At 48.6% G+C, this 19,618-nt stretch overlaps 1 long non-coding RNA gene across 1 annotated transcript; it reads right to left on the reverse strand.

Annotated features, from left to right (window-relative positions):
• Positions 1-2,625: 2,625 nt before the first annotated feature.
• LOC111090409 lies at positions 2,626-19,105 on the reverse strand. The gene is made up of 5 exons (XR_005371987.1): positions 18,074-19,105; positions 9,646-9,929; positions 8,449-8,697; positions 7,072-7,288; positions 2,626-4,168 (listed from the first exon to the last, which is right to left on the reverse strand). It is a non-coding gene; the product is annotated as an uncharacterized LOC111090409 (long non-coding RNA).
• Between the last annotated feature and the right edge of the window lie 513 nt (positions 19,106-19,618).

A 19,618-nucleotide genomic window follows, 5' to 3' on the forward strand; every position in this document is an offset into this window, starting at 1 on the left:
AACCCCCTACTATGAGATTTCACTTCTATAATCCACTTCATAATCAACGTTAGAATCTAAAGCTGTGGCCCCTACTGATACATGGCTCTTCAAATTTAAATTATGTAAAAGTAAATGCAATACAAAGTCATTTCCTTGGTCATATTCACCAAATGTGAAGTGTCCCAGCTCTGGGTGGCTGATGCTACTGCAGGGGCGGGGCTGGTAGGCAGCATTTTCCCCATGGCAGGAGCACTGCTGACAGCTGCGATGAGGGGTGCTGCTGCCTGTGTGTTGCACTCATTTGCTGCTTTGCTTAAAGATTTTGAAATGTCTTCTTCACCAATTGTTTTTCTTTGCCATCAATGGAAGAAAATGCCATGGATCTGTCAGATTTCTTTAAGGCTTGTGAGCAAAGACACTGCCTGTCTTCCCTTCGATCTAATTTTTTCAAGGAGATGTTTATAGTGAATGACCTTGAAAGACAGAGATACCCTTTTCTCTCAAAAAAAAAAAAAAAAAAAAAGGCAGGTTTCTTTGCTGTCCCAGGTGAGAAAGGTAATGTTTCACTCTGGGGCCAAAGGTGGGTTTGCTTATAGAGCCTGTTATAAAAGATTTGGTTTCCCAAAGCTTGGGCTTCCTAAATCCTGTTGCAAATGCCCTGCTGGAGCAGTGTCCAGCTAGGTGAGGTCTTCTACATCTTTCCTGTGAGATGCGAGGAGCTAGAGGAACCAACGCAAGCATGAAGCTTGTGCTGAGTGGACTTTGGAGTTTCACGCCTTCTGCCAGCAGCCATGCAATGCTGGTAAGTCAACTTGGTAGCTCAAAAATGTAGTAAAGTCTTGGACCCTTTATATTTTGACATTCATTGGTGGCAAAAATGAGCAATTCTGGGTTATCGACTATGTTCAATAAAAGTTATAAATGGACTATAAAGTTGGTATCTCCAGTGTATTTTATTTCTTCTTGGAAGAGGGTGCAATTCTTTGAAAAACTAAAAACTAAATAAAAATGAAAGATGACAATTTCTTTCACCATTGTATCATCCTTCTAGGTGATTCTTTCTACTGATTTATTATATTAGTTTTTCTTTTTTTCTTTCTTTTTTTCTTTTTTTTTTTTTGGCCTAGTTGGGAATAATTTATGAGAAAAAATATAAAATGATTCCTAGGATGATAAAAGAATAACATGTTTCATAATGTAAGAAAAATCAAATGACTATATTCCCATACTGTATTTTAGATTTATAAAAGGATCCAGAGGACCCATATGGTAATTGTAGGGTAGAATGAGTTTTAGTCTATCTTTTCTTTTTTAAGATTTATTTATTATAGAGAGAGAGACCATGAAAGAAGAGTGGCAGAGGGAGAGAATCTTTAAGCAGACTCCCCACTGAGTGTGGAGTCTGACATGGGGCTTAATCTCAAGACCCTGAGATCATGACCTGAACAGAAACCGAGGCTCAGATGCTCATCCAGCTCATCTATCCAGGTGCCCCTTCTATCTTTCAAAATAAATAAAACTTCTCTTTGTTCTTTGGAAGCTCTTAAGAAAAAAAATAAAGCCATGAAATAATGGTTGGAACTACTCAAGGAAGAAACTTCAATGGACCCTGATGATACACAGAAGGTCCCAGATATCTACGGACAGTGATAAAAAGGCGAGCACAGGCTTATCCAGATGAAGTATTTATTCAACTGAAGACTTGTCTCCACTCTTTGCACAAGAAAGAATTCAGTGTGATCAGCCTATCACTGATCACTCCCCAGAATGTGAGAGGTCACAAGCTCACAGTTTATCTTTACTGCTGGCAGATTACACACTCTAAAGTAGCAATGTTCAAATCAGCTTTAGTGGAGGGTGCTCACATTGCTGGGTCCATGCATCCCCTCTGCCAAGGCCCTGGTCATCACCTTTCCCTTCTGCCTATTGAGCCATCACTCACTGGCCGGAAAAGTGAATTACCTGATATTTTACAGAGGAGATCATATCATTTTCAAGATTACTAAAAGTGTCATCTGTAGTGAAAGATTTTGGTGACCATCTAGGTGACACACAATCTGGTCTCTTTTCTAAGGGTATTGCGCACTAAGAAGGCCAACCCTTAAGGGAATTTGCAGAGCTGCTGATAATTTCATAATGCATGGCTTCCACAAAGCCTTAGTGGGGTAAATGGTTTTAGGGTTTCCTAAAGACATGGTTTGGTGGTGGATGGACAGATTGCATATGACATACCCTTGTCGGCAATCCTGCCAGCCTAGATCTTTGATTTCTTCTGCATTTTCCTAAGGAAATCCTGACTTCTCAGCTTTATTTTGGGTGGGCTCTAATTATGCCCCAGACTTATAAAACAACTGGTTAACCAATTAGAGCGACCTCTAGTTGCTCTGGATAGTATACTGGGACTAGACTCTTACTACTGCGCCCTTGTGATAAACACAATTACACTCTTCTCTCCATGGATGAATCAAAGCTCTTTCTGTAAAGGGCTGGACAGGAAATATTTTAGGTCCTGCGGGCCATGTGATTTCTGTCACAACTACCTGACTCCGTCTTTTTAGTATGAAAGTGGACAGACTATAAGAAAACAAAAAGTCATACTGTGTTCCAGTAAAACTTTATTTATATAACCAGGCAACAGGTCAGTCTTGGCCAGCAGACAGTATTTGCTGGCTTATAGTCTAAGCCTCTCAGAGGATAAACTGGCAAATTATCATCACCAAAATAAATTAGCCAAGACTTGCAATTACGTTAGTTTTGACGATTTTCTTCCAGAATTTGTGTTTATAGTCATCCTGCCCTGGAGCTGATTGGGATCTGACCCTTGTTATAGATTTGTAGACAAACAGTGCCGGCGATGCTGGGATGTGAGACACAGTGTCATCCCACTGCAAAGAACCTCTTTCTGCTGAGGTGTTTCCAGTGTTTTCAACTTAGGCAGGAATGGTCCCCCTAAATGATTAGGAGGACACAACTTGGCTGGCAGGGGAGGCCTAGGGGAGGGGAAGGGCTGAAGATACTCTGAGTGGTCCGCATCCTCTTGGGTGCGTTCATTCCAATTCTCCAAGTCTCGTAGCTTCCCAGTTCATGTCTTGCCACTGATGTGAAGGACCCGACATCAACATCAATGCAGCGTCTGGCCCACTGGCACCTGCTGGACTGAAGTGTGCTGGGTGGTAGCCAACACGTCCCTGCGGCTGCACTGGGCCAATGATTCTGTCAGATTAGTGGTTTAAAGGCCTTGGTACTCTGCCCATGTCTTAACCAAAATATTTATGCATGTGGACTTTTCTTTCTCTTTTAGCGAATGAGACTAACCAACACTATTATGAGCATCCAGGCAGCCTCTGATGAACTCCTTGTGCTCTCAAATACACCTGCACAGTGACCTCTGTTTCTCCCACAGCCTTGGCCGTGACACGCATTTCGTTCTAGGTGACTACAATTCATCATTTCTCTAGGTGCTCTATAATGTGCTGTCACAGTCCTCTTGCAATACCAACAGACTATTTGGGTTAAAAAAATTTTTTTTAATCATTTATTTATTCTAGAGAGAGAGAAAAAGCAGAAGCAAGATGGAGAGAGAGAATCTCAAGCAGCCCTGCTAAACGTGGATGCCAATGAGGGGCTCCATCTCACGACCTTGAGATCATGACCTGAGCTGGAATCAAAGAGTCGGATGCTCGACCGGCTGTGCCACCCAGGCCCCCCACCGGTAGACTGTTTATTAGCTAACCACGACAGGCCCAAATACCAACTCCTAATTTTTGTCATTTCTCTAGTCTATTGTCTAGAAACTCCCTTGGTACCAATTTTTGTATCTGGCAAAGTACTCGATGGCATCCAAGGGAAACTGGTGACATGAGATGTAGCCAGACAGGAGCTGTAGTGAATAGGTACCTAATGGCTCACAGAAAAGCCCAGGAAGCTGGGAGAGCCAGGTTTGGAAGGCGGGCACATATGAAGGACTCCAGGCAGGAGCTGGAACCACGGTCCAGACCAGACCTCTGCCCTGAGACAGAAAGGACACAGACCACTACAGCATCCACAAGACACAACTGTCAGAGCATACTTCCAGATACATCTCTGAGGCCATAAAATCCTTTTCCAGGCAAACCTGTCTGACACGGACAGGTAGGTTGGAGAGGTAAGCAGCTGCCTTGACTAGAGAGACCTTGAACTCTTGGTCCTATGGAGAGAAAAAAAGAATGATGAACTTTCCTGACAAAAGTTTTGTTCTTACATAAGTTTGAGTGGCATTTATCCATTATATTGAAAACTCATCCAAATTTAAAGAAATCACGTTGTATTCCTTATAAATAGAATATACCCTAACCTACAAGAAATATTCCCTAAAAACATCAAGCCATGTTCATATATCATTCATTCAAGATAGAACATTTCCAACAGGTGTGTTTGACCCATTTCTTCTCACATAGAGATTGGAAGCTGGGGGCTGGGGGGAGAGAAGGATATGATCCCAGAGACAAGTGTGGTCATGACGTTTCCAGATATGGTCATCAGAGATAGTAGGTCTTTGTTTAATTCGATTGCTTTTAGAAGCACCTGCGGTCTACCCCATCTGACCATCTTGCTATTTTCCATGGCCGTATAGATATCTAATTCTACTTTTTAGCCTTTTAACCTATCTGTTGAACAGCTTCTGCTCAAGAACTCTTTACAGCTGCCAGATTGGGACTCTGAGAGTCGGGACTCCCTTCCTCCACTGGCCTGTGCTGTGTCCTTGGTAAGTGACCCCAGCCTGCCGGGCTGGTCTTCTCGCTCGTAGGAGGGAGGGAGCCCCTCTGGAATTACGATTCTATAAATAGCCTTTTACGAGGGCTCTTACATGCCTGGCAGGCTATTTCCATCACTTGGTTACCTTGCATTTTAGTTCTTTAAACAAAATTCCAACCAATGCTCCTGTGAGTGGTTCTGTTCTCTGGCCTCTAGGAACTCCTGTTGACTTCACTCTGAAGAGTCTGCTGTGGGTGCTTCTGTGGGGTCATGAGGGGCTCTGACTGGGGGTAGGTCAGGGAAGGGTGGCAGGTGGGGCCTCTGACCCCACAGAGCTCATTTCAGGGCAACACCAGACAGGAAGCATGAATGAACGTTCTCACCTGCTCGTCTGCCCACCTCCTTCCTCCTGCACTACGGATGTAGGATCAGAACTCAATCCAGAAATTTCTGGATGCTTTTCCTTCCTTGTTTGTAATTAATGAATGAATTAATTTTGGGGGAGGGGCAAGTGGTTGATTTTTACTTTCTCAAAATCATGCACGGGTACCTAAAAGATGCTTCATGATGTGATAAGCAGGAAATCCCAAACCATCAGAGCCTGCATTCTACACAGAATGTAGAGCCAATCTGTCAAGTTTCAAGCCACAGGGACCTACGACATCAAACAACACGGGCAGAGTGTGTGAGGGGCTGTCAGTGTAAAGGATGACTCGTGAGTTTTTGGTTGTGCTTTTTAAAGACCAGTAATAGAAGTCCGTGCTGCAAGGATGCAAGCCCTACTTGGGGATGGCCGGATGGGGGTGCAGGCATTGCCAGGCTGGGCCGGACAAAAGTAGCCACACATTATGCTGTAGCCTGAACTCCAGAGACATACAAGTGCAGATAAAGATCATTAATGGTACAGACGAGGCTTGGTGCTTCCCTCTACGGGAGTAAGAAGCACGTAGAATTTTGCACGGACAGCTCGGTGTGGCCTTGCTCGGTGCTACCCGCTGCTTGTAGGAAGCCGGCGTGTGGAACGGTGACTCGGGCGAGGGCTGGGGTCACATGCTGTCTTGCCTGAATGATTGCATCCCCCACCGCACACAAACTCATATGTTGAAACTCTAACCCACAGCAGGTGGGGGCTTGGAGGTGGGGTCCCCGTGATGGGACGAACATCCATCTAAAGAGAAATACCAGGTCTGTCTCTGTCTGACTGTCTGTCTCTCCCACATGAGGACACAGCGAGGAGGCTGCAAGCAGGAGGGGAGCTCTCCTCAGGAGCCAAATCCGACAGCTCCCCGGTCTGGGGTTTCCAGCCTCCAGACCTGTGAGAAGTAGGTTAGGTGTCTTGCTTACAGACCTGTCTGTGCTGTTCCGTTAGGGAGGCCAGGCTGAGGGAACAGAGTCACACGCGAGACCCCGGACGCGGGAGGGGAGCCAACCCCCAAGGCCTACCCTGGGTTGTAGCTCCCAAAGGAGAAAACATTGAGCCCAAATTGTGGGTAAAATAATATACACAGATGGTGACCCAATCAGGCTCCAGGCAGATGCGTAGGATGTTCGGCCTAAGGTGACCAGACTGTTAAAAACAAAATACCTATGATTTTCACATAGGTTACTTTCCTCTTTTCTTTATGGAAAAAAAAAATTCTCTGTGCCTCCTTTCCCTATTTTCTGGTGAAATTCAGCAGAAGGTCAGGCCTTAACCTGAGACGGTCGTGGATTTAATTCATCAACTCCAGCATGTGGCTGGCCGCTTCCAGGCTACTGTTCCCACACTTCCCTTCCTCTCAAGGATTGGAAATGTTGTTTTCCAGGGATTATAGCTCATTCTTTAAAATGTTTAATATTTGACTCTTTAGGAGATTGGCTCCTAGCCAAAGAGCAATGTTAAAAATGGTTAAACTGCATACAGCAAGAGGCGTTTACCTGAAGGACGTCCAACGGCATGCATGTTCTGTTAAGTCATGTGGCAAGCCTCACACATTGAGGGTGAGGAGACGGGGTGCACGCGGAGCCCCCGAGGGCATTGTGGGGACCCCGTCCCCCCTGGGGACAGGGGCCACAGACCGGCAGAGCAAGCGGTGAGCCGGCAGGCAGGTGTACCTGAGCTCCAGGCCTGGGTCTCCCACCCCAGCACTAGAGTAAGAAGTAGGAGCATGATGCCCTGGGCCCTCGGCGTCCTGGAGAGGACGTGGAGGGGACAGCAGCGACCTGGCCTCCATCACAGCCTTTCCTCTGCCCCTACTGCAGAACACGCTGAGCCCTCCCCAGGGGAGAGACCCGACTTTGCATGCTCCCCTTCCATCAGGCCCATATACAGTCCTTTTGCTTTGGCAACAGAAACTAAAACTCCAACCTGTGTACCTCGTTCTGCACACCCCAGGCGGGAGAGAGACGTGATAACCGGAGAGGCTGGGGTGAGGGACACCAGCCACCGGTGCATCAGGACATGCTGAGACTCCACTGACAGGCCACCCAGCCTGGGGCCGAGGTGTTCGCCTCCCAGGAACCCCTTCCTCGTCGCCACTCTGCTGGCCACACCCAGACTGACCTCGAGGTCTCTACAGGCTCCAAGTCCAGCCTATTGACAGGAGAAAGATCAGAGGTCCAAGGGCTTGTTCTCAAGTCTTGCACAGTAAAAGACATTTTTTTAAAAAATGGGCTTATGGATTTTTTTCACAATAAATGACCCCAAAGATTCAGTTGGCTTTTCTGATTTGCTATCCATCAGTTAAATGGTCTATCACTATGCCCACATTCTCCCAAGGTATGTACCCCAAATCTGCTACATTTCTTTCCTTTATCCTTTTTAAAAATGTTTTATTTATTTATTCATGAGAGACACAGGCAGAGGGAGGAGCAGTCTCCCTGCTGGGAGCCCGACGCAGGACTCGATCCCAGGTCCCCGAGGTCACACCCTGAGCTGAAGGCAGATGCTCAACCACTGAGCCACCCCGGTGTCCCTCTTTCCTTTATCCTTCTTTCTCTTCCGAGTCCCTATCTCCACTCCAAGGTTCCTTATAATCATAGATTAAGATACATTATTAATCTGACCTTCCACCAAGTATTCAATTTAGAAGTTTTCCTGAGATTGTGTTACTCAGAGCTTTTAGGTTCCAGCCCTCATATGTTAGCTCGTGGAGCCCGTTAGCTTCCCAAACCGCAATCTTTGAATTTCTGGATTCTCCCTCACTCTTTTCATTTCTTCTGCAACATGACTAAGTTTTCCCTCTTTCTCTTTAATGATAAATTTGGTTTGAAATGTTACCAACACGTGGACAAGTTGGAAGACTTTTACAATGAAAGCCCACATACTGGGCACCTAGATCCACCGTTAACAGTCTACTGTCTGATACATCACGTGTCTACCCCTCTGGACTAATGCTGTCCTGAGCCCGCCTCCCTCATGCCATGTGCCGTGAACACGCCAGCAACAGGCAGCTCACACGAATGTTCCCGTCTTTCCCACCGCCTGTCCTGGAGCTGCAGGCTGAGGCACGCACACCTGCCTCCCACGCTGCAGGTGAGTGTTCACCAGGGAACCTGCCATCGCACAGCTTATCCTCGTCTTTTGGTCTCTGGTACCCACTTTCTGCTACTTGAATAGTTAAGCAAGGGCACGTACGTCCCATTTTAAATGATGGCAGCACTGCATTGCGATATATGGTAAGCTCCGGCAGCTAAACAATGCTGCAGGGAAAGATAGAGAAATGAAAGGAGGCATCGTGGCCATCACCAGACCTCAGCAGAAGTTTCTTGCTGGCTCACGTCACGGCTCCGTGCACGTCAGATGCCTTTCTTGGCTGAGCTTTTGAAGCAGTTGCATCAAGGATGGTGTCTTCTTCCGTTCGTGGCTCTGCTGCCTTCAGAGAGAGCGAGCACCAGGAAGGCAGTGCTGCATAGCGTTGACAGGCATGGACGGGGCGTATCCTTCTGGCCAACATCCCGCCTCTGCTATCGGAGGGGCTGGGAAATAGTCTCCTCCTTTCCCTGTGCCCAAGAAGAGGAAATCGGTTTGGTGAGTATCATAGGGTCCCAGAGCCACCAGAAGAAAGTCTCACAAACTTGGGGACACGAAACAACCGAAGTTTATTCTCTCATAGTCCTGGAGACCAGATGTCTGAAATCAAGGAGTTGTGGGGTGTGCTCCCTCCAGCAGCTCTAGAGGAGAACCTGTTGTGTAGTCTCCTGTTAGCTTCTCCTGATGACCAGCAACCCTCAACATGCCTCGACTCACAGATTCATCACCCCCATCTCTGCCTCCTCGGTCACAGGGCCACCTTCTCCCTGTCGGTGTCTCTTCTCTTCTTATAAGGACATCAGTCGTATAGGATAAGACTAATGACTTGGCTCGATTACACCTTCCTAGATCCTATTTCTAAATAAGGCCACACTGGTGGGATTTCAGTGTATGTTTTTTTTTTTGGGGGGGGGTCACATTTCAACCCACAACAGTTAGTACCTCACTAGTCTCATCACAGATTCCAAGGAGAATTTCTTCTCCACCCGAAGAAGTTTGCCCTTGAAGCCATGCTGGGAATAGGACATGAACATTACCGGCGACAGGTGGTTCCACGCACCTTCTCAGGAAGGAAACTAAGAAAAGCTGGAATTTATAGCTCCCTGTGGAGCACTATTTCCTGTCATTTCTACTAAATTGTCACTCATAGGTGGTTTTAGGGCAGAAGGAAAGTCTCTGTCCAAAGCACACGCGTCTACCTTATCTGTAAGGTAGGTAGGATGTGTGACCGCTCTGAGCAGGATGGTGGGGTAACCCCGTGGGGCGATATAGAACTTTCACAGGTTTCTAGCATCTCTGAGCTTTGGGGAATGGACATCTGAGCGAGGAAGGGCACCATTGTTCTTTTATCCCGTAACTCAAAAAAAAAAAAAAAAAACCAAACCAAACCAAAACAAACAGAAAAACAGAAAACCAACCTTAAACGTCCGTAGCTCCCCCCGCCAGCCTGCCTGCGATGCGACATCTCTGTGAACCGTAGTGAAGCAGGGCCTTGCGTCAGGACGTTACCGTTGTCACATGCTGAGCGTCGGTGTGCGATAATTACTTAATTCACAAACATCTACGGAGCGGCCAGCATGGAGCCACGGGGACTGCTGTCGCCATCGTGTCAACAGCCCCAGTGGACTGAAGAGTGGGGCCATACCTTGTTCTTCACGGCACCTGGTGTGGGGTCTTAGCACCCCGACACCATGAGTGTTTGCTGGACAAGTGAATAGATGAATCAGTGAATCAATAAATACATAATTTTAGAAAGATTTTATTTATTTATTTATTTATTTATTTATTTATTTATTTATGAGAGACACAGAGAGAGGCAGAGACAGGCAGAGGGAGAAGCAGGCTCCTTGTGGGGAGCCCGATGAAGGACTCAATCCCAGGACCCTGGGGTCACCCCCTGAGCCGAAGGTAGAAGCTCAACCGCTGAGCCTCCCAGGGGTCCTGATAAATAGATAATTTTCAAGAAGTGAAATGTTTGCTTTGATAGGATCCACTAGAGATAATTAGGTCAGATGCTCAGTTATGCTTCAACAAAACCAATAAAACCCAAGAACATAGTCTCCTAATAAGAGCGTTTCTGCCTTAACTAATGTTTTTTTTTTTTTTTCTTTAGAAAAACCATAAGGTAGGCAGGTTCAATCAATGAAATAGATATAGTGATGATGTTTTCCAAAACTGTTATCAGGATACAAATTTGACACAAGAGGTAGATTCCAAAATATAAATGCAGAAATTCTACTAATGCATACAAATTGTATCATGCAATCTTGGTGGAAGGCAATTTGGCTATCTGTACCAAAATCTATGGAAAATGTCAAACACTTTGACCTAATAATCGTACTGCTGGGAATCGACCCAAAGAAATAATCCAAAGTATTGAACATGCTTTGTGAACCAGTATTTATGATAACATTGTGTTTGACAGCGAAAAATTTGAAACAGTCTCACTGTCCAACAATAGGGGAATAACTAAGAAAATTATAGGACATGATTATAACAGTCTTTAAAATAATGTTTTTAATGAGCTTAGAATAATAATATGAAAGAATTTATATTACAATAAAAGAACAGGAGGCAAAATCATATCATGATGGTGTCTGTATTAAATATCAATAAATCCGCGCATAAAACTGAGTGGCAGTACACAAAAACGTCAATAGTTATTGTTTCTGGAGTGTGGAACTTGAGTGGTTTAAAATTTTCTTCTTCCTGCTTTTCTTTATTTTTCAAATTTATGGCACTGAGTATTTTGTAACGGGAAACATAATAAGCGCTTGGAAATAAAGGCACAAATGAGGTGAAAAATTAAATTACATTAAATGTTACATTTATGGAAAAGAATATCATAAAATTATCACTGCCTTGGAAAACTCGAAGAATGAGTTTACTGTGCATACGGGGGCTAAATTGAAATAATAAAACAGTTGGAGGCCACGATTTCTGAATGTTCGCAGGCTTTGACTAATTTGCAGAGGCAGACAGGGAGCCCTGGGCCTGACAGGCCACCTCCGGGGCCAGGCTGGTCAGTGCCCCGACCATCTCCGGGCCCTCCATCCCCTGTCCCCCACCCCCCGCCCGTGTTCAATCTGCCAACTGCCATGAGCTCCGACACCATAGATGCTGGCAGGAAAGAACGGCGCGGACAGACAGCCACTGCATTCAAACAGGTCACTTAGCAAGGAAGGGAGTCTGACGACATTCACATCAGAGCAGCCAGTCTAGGAGCCCGTCTCCCTCCTCGAGGGATGGGAGACACCTTCTCCGGTGTGGTATCCGGCGCTGAGTCCCGCCCCGGCCAACGTCGCCCAGGGAGGCCGCACACACGCCTTACACTGGGGGTGTTTAAGAAAGAAGTCCGTTTTCTGCTGGGGGCTCACGATCAAAGAGAAATCCCCTCCTGTTCTCATCTGCTTTTTGTTAGAAGAGTCCAGCTACCGAATAGCAACAGGAGATCTCTAAATACGACTGTTAAAAAAAAAAAAAGAAAAAAAAAAAGAAAACCCCCGGGGCCTTCATTTGTCATGTTTGCACCCACCCCCTCCATGAGCTGATAACATTTATTTTATTATATTTTTTAATCAAAGGTCATTTGCTTTTCTGGGAAACTGAACACACACACACACACACGCGCGTGCGAACAATTGGCCGGGCATTGTTCTGAGGATGGAAACAGCAACCACACGCGAGCTCATCCCGCTGCAGGACACTTCAGAGCATATTGGGGGGCCTTCACCAGGGGGGAGGCGAGGCAGCACAGGTAGAGAAAGGTCGCGCGTCTGGTGGCTTAGGACAGAGAGCCTGCGGTGATGTCTGACTTCTGGAGGGACGTACAGGTTAGGAATAAGAGTTTGGAAATGCTCGAGGCCTGAGTGCTCCCTTCGCCCGCCAGTGCTCCCTCCTCCCGCTGCTGGGCGCTGTGCAGTGAAAGCGGCCACGCAGCCCTGGGGAGCAATTCGCTTCCAACTTGTCTGCAGTTGTCCCGGAGTCACCTGGACAGAGGCAGTTTCCCCCCACACCTGTGACTCTTATCTTTGTCTGCACCGAGGGAGGCACCTGACGGGCTGAGCACTGGGTGCTACACTATATGCCGGCAAATCGAACTCCAATAATAATAATAATAATAATAATAATAATAATAATAATATACATATAAAAAAACCTTGAGAATTCTTTGAATGTCAAGCCCCTGATTATCTTCCCGCATAATGAAGGTGGTTTTCTGTTTTGAATGGTTAAACCTCTACTTGCGTTTTGACAGGTTGTAACTTTCGGGGAAAAAAAAAATCTCTGCGTTAAGAGACGGTCAACAAGAAAGACATAGGAGGTATTTGGGTTGAGATTTTGCAAAATCGTGGCGGGTTACATGACCTTTTAATGAGCCAGCCGAGCTTTGCACGGATCATGGGCTCTCTGTCCACTTCTGCGAGTCTCCTCTGAGCCTCCTGGCTTCCTGGAGGGGCTCCTGCAGAAGGGGGTGGAGGGGCTGCAATGAGAAGTCGGGGCCCCACGTGTATGAGGCCTCCAAGATTTTTCTCCAAAGCTGGCTTCCTGCTGATTGATACCAAGGTCATTCATTATGCAGAATCATTAGTCACATCACATTACTTCTGCAATCAGGCTTTTGATGATCAGTCTTAAACTTAAAAAAAAAAAATCACAATTCTCAAAAGGCACAAAAGAGACGATACATTTGTCCAGCCCATTATACTTCCGTGGTGTTGCTCACTTGCCTGATCCTTTCTGTACCTAAAGCACTGCTCTGTTTTATGTCCTTGGCCTTTTTTTTCTTGGTCACTTAATTTGCCATCCTACGTGTAGGCCCAGTGTTTTCTGGAAGTATCTGGAGTCCTGACCGCGAGAACCGGGCACTTGCTCCACAGAATGGGCTGCTCAGACCCCATGCCCCTCATGTGGCAGTCGGTTCTCCCTCTGATTGTTTCCAGGAATGTTGTCTTCTCCCCGGAAGCCAGCTTCTCACAGGCGTGGGCTCCCTAGTGTCACGGGCTGCCTCCTCGGAGCCCCCCGCAGGGGCCTAGGATGAGACCCCGAGCTCCCGCAGCCCTGCTGCCCAGGGGAGGCTGGAAGCAGCGGTTTGCAATGTCATCTGCAAATGTTTGGGTTTGTCAGTGGGGGTGCATCAGCTGTGAGAGGAGATGCCCTCTGTACCCTAAAGGCCAAAGCCATTCAGCATCGTGGCTTTGGGGAGCTTGCGGCTCTGCACAGCCTTCGGGGCAGGGGGCCATCCGGGCTGCGGGGCAGGGTCCCTCCTGCACGGTGCGGCCACCGTGCACAGGCACAGAGCGACACCACCCTCGCTCCTTCATCCCCCTCCGCGCAGGAGGGACCCGGGCACGGGGAACAGAGAGAGGGGCCTGGCCTCTCCGTTGCCTTGGAGACGGGCTGGTGGGGCGCCTCTTCCCCCTCATTAACAGGCCCGTCCATTTGCAGCGGATTTTCTCCTCCATCCCTCCTGCTATTTGTGCCTCTTAAGCAGACCCTAAAAACCTTCCCCTATTTGTAAGGACAAATAAAAAATGACATTCTGCGAGGCCTTCGGCACTTAAAATCCGAACAGATAATGTGCAGTTTCGTTTGTGATGCCAATTCGCAAGGGCCCCCCAGCAGCCTGTTCTTGGGGTCCCCGTGGGGGGCGAGGCTTTGTGATGACATGCAGGCTGCTCTCCCGTCCCTGCATTTCCCCCTTTCCTCAAAGCTTTCCTGCCACTCGGCTTCTCTATCATCTCGGTGCTATGATCGGGTACCCCGATCCCTTCTGCGGGTGGAAGACATCACCAGCACCCAGACTGGGGTTCACAGAGCTATCTCCCAACACGATACACGAGGAGAAAACGGGGCACGGAGGATGGTGCTTTATACACGGTGAAGCGCAAGTTATACTCGGGCAAGTGTTACAAGAAGAAAAACCTCCCGGTATTTCCCATACCTGAGACCCTTATGTTTCACAACAGAATGTTGAACGCTTCGTTTATTTTTGAATATTTATTTATTTGAGAGAGAATGAGCAAGCGCACAGGGCGAGGGGTGGAGGAGGAGAGCCTCCATCAGACTCCCCGCTGAGCCCCACTCCTGCCCGAGTTGGGGCTCGATCCCGGGACGCTGAGATCATGACTCTGAGGCAAAATCAAGAGTCAGGCACGTGGCCAGCTGAGCCACTCGTGCGCCCCAAATATTGAACATCTTAAACGTGAGTTCCATGTCACCAAGCATGTTCCAGGCATTTATTTTATTTAGCCTCCTTCAACCCTCCCGCGTCTGGGGTGTCGAGACTCTTCCTTCCCGCACCCCTGGCGGCTGCTGTGACCACGGTGAGTGAGCAGGTGTCCAAACGGGTTCTAAGGGGATGGGGTGTCTGCCTCCCTGACCAAGCCGGGCCTACCACATGTCTCTCCCCCGCTGTGGGCTTCCCCGTGGGGACGGCGAGGCCCCAACCACGGTGAAATCATACGGTAGAAGGCCACTCCATCCCCTTCTCAGGTGGGTGACACGGCTCTGCCTGCTTCAGAAAGATGCTTGGCCCGGTGTCCGCTTCTCTGGCTCCGGAAGCAGGCCTGAGTCGAGGAGACACAGGTGGTAGGAGACAACGCCCTTCCTCTTGCAGGTAAGCGCTCCTGCTTGTATATTGGTTGGCTTTGTTTTCAGGCAGCATTCCCCCTAATTCAGCTGTACTTTTTCCCCTAGGCCAGCCAGTCCCCCACTGCTCACGGTAATTTTTTTTCTTTCTTTTTTTTTTTTTTTTTTCTGAAATGGCAAATCCTTAGTGTCTTGCTACCTTTCTACAGAGATAGGAGAGGCCAGAGAGGGGCGGACGAATGAGGCCTACGAGGCTGACTTGCCACCCCACCACCCAGGAGAGCTGTAACCACTGTCTTCCTTTCTACAAACCCACTGGACAGGTGTACGTTTGAGCCAACTTTGGTCGTTTGAGCCAATTTTGGTAAAATGAGGTCCCTGGGGCTGGAGGTGCCTCCTGCAGTTGGACAAAGAGTGTGGTCCAGCCCGTCGGCCCTGCCATTCTGTCACCCTGGAGACAGAAGGGGCAACAGCAGGACCAGGTCCCCGGAGCGGGGGGTGGGGGGAGCTCAGGAAAGGAGGAAGGCGCAGAGGTGGCGAGCCTGAGCTGGACCTCACACTGCCCACGGGCTCGCCATGCCTGATGGCTGCAGAGGGCTGCGGGTCCGAACCAGGAGCAGGTGCGCGGGAGGGAAGTGGGGGAGCAAAGCCTCGCAGGGGCGGACAGCAGGAGAGGAAGGGCCTGGATGGTGTCGGGGAAGGATGCTTGGCGATCGTCACCGGGCCGGGACTGTGCTGCCTTCACCTGAGCTGTCTTACGGCTTCACGGAGGAGAGAAGGAGCCCCCCAGCCCCACCATGGCTGCAGGAGGCTTTGAGCCATCAGCTGTCATGGGCCTCAAAAGACTGGAAGTTTCCGTTTGTTACACCTGTCGTTGGATGTGTTCCTCTAAGAGAAACACTTAACCAGGGCTGAATTAAGGCCAAGGAATGATGACATTACCCCAGGCCTGAAGAAGCTGTCACTCAAGATGCAGGCCTGGGCAGCTGGGAGACGAGGCTCCCTTCCCCAGAGCAGAGGGGTGCCCGGGCAGACAAGGTGGGTGCCGCCCCCACCGATCCCCTGCCTCAGCCTCAGCCCCAGGCTGGGCCCTGCTGACCAGCCACGAGGGGCCACCGGGGAAAAACCCTCTGGGGAGGGTGAGGAGATGGGGATGGCCAGGCAGATGGGTCGTCAAGACTTTGGAACTAGATAGAAGAAGCCCTTAGAGAACCTCAGATCTGACCCCAACTATTGCTTTCTGTAGGCAAGGAACCACCTGAGGACCACGCCCAGCCTTATGGACCTTGGCCAAGCCTTTCCATGTCCTTGAGCCTCCGGACCCTGATTCCTGGCCCAGCCCTCAGCCTGCCAGTGTGGTGCCTGTTACAGGGTTCGCAGCACACGGCACAGTTCCAGGTGGTGCTGTGCTGTCAGAGAAGGGTGACGGGTCCCCTCCAGGGGCTCTGGGACTCCTGTGGCCTGAGGGGAGGGCAGAGGAGAGGGTCCAGGTGAAAGAAACAGGGCAACAGAGCCTTCCTGGGTGGCCGCTGGCCTCTGAAGACAAGGCAAGGATCCTTGCTCCTTCTCCAACATCCCTGTGCCCTGGAGGATCTCTTGAGTTTAAAAAATGGAAGCTTTCCAAAAAAAAAAAAAAAAAAAGGAAGCTTTCCCATCTCTTCCCTTTGTAAATAGAAGCTGAATTAACAATTAATCTTCTGGCCTGTTTCATTCTGGAACTACAGCTCTGTTTATGGGCGTGTCCCTGAGGATCTCCAGCAGGTAGAGCTAGGACAGCCACGGGCTTGCACGTCAGGCCCAGCAATGTGCAAGTCCGAACTGCACCATTGCAGAGACTTAGGGAAATCATTTTTTTTTTTCTCTCATGAGTTTGGGTTTTTGTGAGCTGTAAATGGTGACAGTGTTACAGATCTTATAGATGCTTTAATGGCTGATAGAATTAGTGCCTGTGGAATTGGTCCTCACTGATTCTGGGACATATTAGACACTCCCCAACTGTCAATGATATGTGGATCATTGCACAGTTACAGTTTTTATTTTTTTCCTTCTAATGCTCACTACCTTGTTTGAAAACAGAAATTCTATTTCCTGTCATTTCCTGCAACATTCTGATCTATGCTCCTGAGCCTAGCACAGTAGGTGCTCAGAACACATGGTTGACGATGTATTTTGAGATGATAGCACTGAGAGCACCCCAGAAACTTTTCCTAACATGATTAATGCAGATGCAGATGTATAGCAGGGGAGTCATCCGGAAACAGCCCAAGGAGAGATGGAGCATCACCAGGAGGGGCCCAAGCTGAGGGGACGGAGTTCATCTCACCACCTCATATGGCTGCTCCAGCATCATGTGATTTACAAACGAAATACACATCTGCTATATGTTAGCAAATTGAACACCAATAAAAAATAAATTAAAAAAAATAAAGAAATACAGATCTGTGGGGTAAACTGATAACCCAAACACAAAATGAGTCACTGCTCTATTGGGATCCCAAACCTCATTTACAAAACAATGACTTCCCTTTAAAATTAATAAGTACTTGGATAGAGTGTTCAATGTGTGATGATACAAGCATCACGTTTTCTAGAAAAAAAAAAATCAGTGAGAAGGAAAAATAACAATTATTGTTGGTTCCAGATAGGAGCAGAGAAACAGTTTCTGATACTTTATCAGAAATTAATAACAAGATTTGGTTTGGCGTGTATGTGATTCATGTGCATTTTGAAAAGAATAATTCCTCCAAAGATGATTTAAAAACAAATATATTCAATTCACTAATAGTCACTGCTCGCCTATTATATTTCGGGTAATATGTTATATTTTATAAAAGACAAGATTTTTTTTTCTCCAAGTGCTCCCAGTCTAGAGGAAGAAGCACACAAGAATAGTAACTCATCTTCCCAGTTTACAGAAACAGAAACGGCCTTCATAGGCCCAATGCCTCCCTGTGGGACCAGAAACCTGATATTGCAGGAGTAGGGAGGATCAGGACATGAGGAGGAAAGGGTGGTGTGAGGCAAAATCCAGATGGGCTTCAAGTCCACACTAAGGAGTTCTAGCTGTCAGCAAATATTTGGTTTCAGGTTCTGTCTTTTGATTCATGCAATTTTTTTTTTTTTCCAAGAAGAAGCAGCTCTGTCATAGTCAGATGATGTATGAAGAGCACCGGGAAAGAGTGAAGAATTGACTTGCCCGTGGGGACCAGGGTACTGGGCAAGCACCTACCTGGGAAGCAGGGCTTGGGGGCCTACCTGGGTGCCTCTGGGCCTGCTCGTGCTCTTTCTGGCTTTCCCTCTCTGCGAGGTTCCCCGCCGAGGGATAGCGCTGCGTTGGTGATGGAGTTCCCTGGAAGGGGTCTGGCGTGGGGCTGCGGCAGCACACGAGGGAGCGAGCCCTCTCCAGCGGGGCAGGGGAGAGGAATCTGCACTGTGCTGGAGGTGTAGATGGGGTGGGAGCTTGGGATCGATCAGGACCTTGACTTCCCACAGCCGTGTTTACTCGGGGGTGAAGAGCTGCCTCTTTTCAGATGCTGGGGTTGACGCCAAGGGTGACAAAAATGCAGGCCAACTTATAAAGGGGGCAGAAAGGGCTCGTGCCGGGTGCTGCAGTGCCTTCCGTGGGAAACAGTCCCTGTCCATACCCTCCTCCCTGCTTTCCTCGTCAGTTCTGCAGCAGGCCCCTGGTCTCCGCACGCAGTCTCCAGGGCAGCTTCCTAACTGGACATCCCTAGGAAGTCACTCCCCAGTTGAAGACATCTCAGTGTCTTGCTATGGCTCCAGAATAAGTGTCGGTCGACAAGCACCAGGCCCCAGGGCTTGAGCCCTTCTCTGTCTCATGTCCGATTTTCTCCCATCCACCAGGAATTCACCCTGATGCTCCCCGTCCCTGACTGATACATGTGGTCCCGTTAGCGGTGGCTTTGGGGACAGACCGTGACCCAGGTCTGGAGGTCAGTGTCAGCGCAGAGCCACCTCCAGGTCACTGCATTCCAGCCCCCAGGGGCCCGGCGTGTGGCCACCCTGGCCCTGTCTGAGCACTGCCATCCCGGTCATGAGAGGGCAGCCAACGTCCAGGAGACCCCACACTGCCACACTGCCCTGGTGCTGGGGTGGGCTCGCTTCTGAAGGTTCCGGCCCTGGATGCCAGCATCGGATGGGCGGGGACTCCTTGCTCATCCCACATGTCTAAATAACCTAAACCTGAGGTCTCCCAATGTCATAGCTGAGCGTTAACACACCGCCGACTGTTTGCACCCCCTGGAAATGGAGCTGGTTTGGAGACATGTTGGGGATTTCCTAGGAAGGAAATGAGAAACATTCTTAGAAGGCTCAGTGACTATGAAATCATCACAGAGTTCTCCGCCTGCCTGTTGGGAGACCCAGGGAAGTTGTAGGGAATTGAGGCTGAGAGGGCCGTGGGCTGGTGGATGGGCACCCGCGGGGCTGATGGGAAGAGGTGGCACTGAGGTGTGACTCGGCCACCTGGAGAGCGGTCACTGCTAACTCTGGGAGCCTCCGAGGCCATCGATGCCCTGCCTGGTGCCAGAGATCCCGAATGTGACAGGGCTTCCATGTCCCCCAGTCACATATAGACCCAGGTGATTGTGACATGCACCCCCTGCCAGATAACAACCACTGTGAGAGGCAAGGCTGTCCACGCACAGAGCAGCACAACCAGAACGTTGTCAGTTCTCCACACCTTGCTCAGATGCTCAGTAAAATAAAACAAATAAGACACAATAGGAAGTCCTTGAAGGATGGCGTTTGTCTGAGACCTTGTCCTGTTGTACTAATTCA

This window comes from Canis lupus, chromosome 17 (genome assembly GCF_011100685.1).
Source record: "Canis lupus familiaris isolate Mischka breed German Shepherd chromosome 17, alternate assembly UU_Cfam_GSD_1.0, whole genome shotgun sequence".
Taxonomy (NCBI): Eukaryota; Metazoa; Chordata; class Mammalia; order Carnivora; family Canidae; genus Canis; species Canis lupus.